The 2,948-nt window shown below is 40.3% G+C and overlaps 1 pseudogene; it reads right to left on the bottom strand.

Moving 5' to 3' along the window:
• Positions 1 to 2,359: 2,359 nt before the first annotated feature.
• On the bottom strand, positions 2,360 to 2,494 carry LOC131874687 (U5 spliceosomal RNA; annotated as a pseudogene).
• Positions 2,495 to 2,948: the final 454 nt, after the last annotated feature.

Genomic DNA, 2,948 nt, shown 5'->3' with positions numbered 1-2,948 from the left:
CCTCAAAGAAATTCCTCTTTCCTACAAGACTTCAAAATCATACAGCTTTGAGTCAGATCCGACCTTCATATGAACATTGAGACTGTTGATTTGGGACAAACATTCATTCTTTGTTTTCCTTCTTTATTAGGTTGATACACCTTCAACACTGCCAACTCTGATAAAAGATAAGGACATAGATAAAAAGATTGACTTTGACATTCTGTTTCTTGGATGCGGTGGTTGGTAGCTCCAAATCCCATAAATGGGCCATCTCCCCCTTCTCATTTCCTCGTAGACATTTAAACTTGCAATACCCAACTTAAGTTTTATACCGTTACAGACTAATAGAGTTGTGTTCTGCATGCTCCCTGGTTGCAAATTTTCCCAATAATACTGAGTCCCTGATTTGGAAGTCCTTCAGAGACTTCAACTTTATTTGGTTGTGCTTACCACGCTCCATTTTCAAATCCTTTCTATAAGGTTTATATCATTATCCATCAAAATTATTTGTTTTCTGCACTCTGCCTGCTGGCTAATTTCGGAAAATCCTAAGTTCTTGATTTGGTGTATCCTTGTAAAGCTTCAATTGCAATCCCCATTCTAATTTATTATGGCTACCGATTTTGCATCAATGGAACATTGCTTTCTGTACTGTGCCTGCTTACATCTATCTTACTGGTAACCCCAAGTTTTTGATGTGGGTGTCCTTAGAAAAACTTCTTTCAATTCAGGATCCTTCTTGAATTCAGGCCTGTGATATTTCAGCTGTGACAAATTTTAAGCATATTGGGCTCTAATGTTTGGTGGTTCAGCATCTGTTTATTTTAATTGAGGAGTTGTTTTGAAGATCTCAAACAGTTTGGAGCTTGTTTTTGCCTGTACAAGCGTTTGCATCGAAGATCAAGTTCCATTCTGAGGGAGCCGTAAAGTGGGGAAGAAAGGGTATTTGTTAAAGAGTTGTTCACCAAATGAGCACCACCAATATACCTCAAGGATCAAAACACAACCGATTATTGGCAGAGGGTTATAAGTATGTGTTTGTCAACTAAACTTGTCTTATTTTTATCATTCGAGTTCATCTTATCCAGATTTGATTTGGCTGGGTGTGTTTTGAGGAAACCCCCAGTTTCAGCTTTCTGTATTAGGAGCAAGACTCTCATGTTCCATTACTTATCATTGCCATAAATTATCTGTCAAAGACTTTACACAGCATCCCAAGAAATTAAAAATTGAAATTGGCACATCATCGCATTTCATAAATTAAGCAAACAATATCGGGTCACTTGGGCGCACAAATCTGGTGGCCCTATGGCTTTGGCACCGGTTTCTCAACCTGCTTGTGGAACGGGTGCTCTGTGCAACAACTTTTCTATCAATGGTTGCTCCGTTGATGGCGAGGTTGCTAGGGTTTGTGGGGTTAGTAATCCCGTTGAGGGTGTGGAGGAGGACAAGCTCCTCCTTGATATTCTGTCGAAAGCTCGTTTGGCTAGACAAGGGTTGGAGCCCATTGAGTTTTGTGATTCTGAAGATGAGTGGTGGTGTGACACAGAGGATGATGAAGATGTATCTCTCTTTTCTCTTTGGCAAGAGGCAAAACAGAGGGTTCAGCTGAATCAATCTGTTTCTCGTTCTAAACCTGTTGTTGGTTGTTCTGGTGGGGATGACCTTTCGCTCACCCTTCTAAGGGGCTTTCTTCTTCCAAAACCCAATGACCCTACGGTGGTGGGTGAGGTGGTCTCCCCTCTTGCCCTTGGAAGGTCTCCCAATGCTTCTAGGATTTGTGGTTTTTCCTTGCAGAATGGTAATGCTTTGTTGGGTGTGAGTTGTCTTAGCTTGCCTGAAGCCTCCTCCGACGTTGTGCCTTCTTTGAATACTGGTGTGATGGATTTCCCTGGTGTTTCCTCTCTCGGTGTTGGTTCTATGACTGCTGTCCCTGTTGTGATGTGCTTGGAGACTGTTGCTCCCACTCGTGATATTGTTGAAGGGTTTGATCTTGTTACCCCTCAGTCGGGAGTGGATGTTGAGGTTGAAGGATGTTTACTTCCCTTGAGTCTTTTGTTCCTACATAGACTGAGGAGGACATGATGGAAATCGATATCCCAGACTTGCTTACTTGCAGGAAAGATCCGGATGATTACTCTAGGAAAGATCCGGATGATTACTCTAGAACCCTTTTAATGGTCCTTGGTTTATGGGTTTAATCCTATGAAGGATGATACTAGTAAGTTTCTAGTGTGGGTTCAGCTGCCAGAGCTTCCTTTGGAATTCTAGGATGAGGAAGTTTTCGACTCATTGCAAATACTGTCCTATCTTAATGCTGATTTTGTCACAAAATTTAAGAAGCGCTTGATTTGTGCTCGTTTTCGTGTGCTTATAAAGAAAAACAAGGAGCTCCCTTCTCAAGTTTCTCTTCGCTCCAAGTTTGGAATGTGGCTAAGACACGGTAATCTTTAGTAAAAGGCGAAAGAACAGTTCGCTTTGCTCCATGAAATTTTCATTAAACACTCTGGATATTATATATGATCTACATTCATCTTTCTCTACTCAAAGAAACAAATGTGGGACTAAAAGTAAGAAACTGCAAATAGCATTTCTCAAAGCAGCGAGATTGACAAGAGTCGAATACAACAGAGCGTTTTCAACATTTCAATTCAATTCTAATGTCTTCGTTTTTCTTCTCTTTACTAACAGAATGCCTCCATCCATCCAGTTTGTCTATTTATTAAAAAATACTCATATTTACAAGGGTGAATCCATCCAGTTTGTCTATTTTACATATACATATATACCCAAATCCATCGAGACTAATGTGGTAATTTGGAATATTAAAAGGTCTGTCTACCATGTATGACACTTTCTATGGATTACAAAGCTTGCATTTTGGTACATTGTGGAGTACACTGACAAATCTTGCTGGGCTTCACTTTACACAGGTGCTATTTTTGCAATTGTTTCAACCTCATTTC

The sequence above is a fragment of the Cryptomeria japonica genome, chromosome 3 (assembly GCF_030272615.1).
Source record: "Cryptomeria japonica chromosome 3, Sugi_1.0, whole genome shotgun sequence".
Classification (NCBI taxonomy): Eukaryota; Viridiplantae; Streptophyta; class Pinopsida; order Cupressales; family Cupressaceae; genus Cryptomeria; species Cryptomeria japonica.
This window is presented reverse-complemented; position numbering and strand designations above follow the sequence as displayed.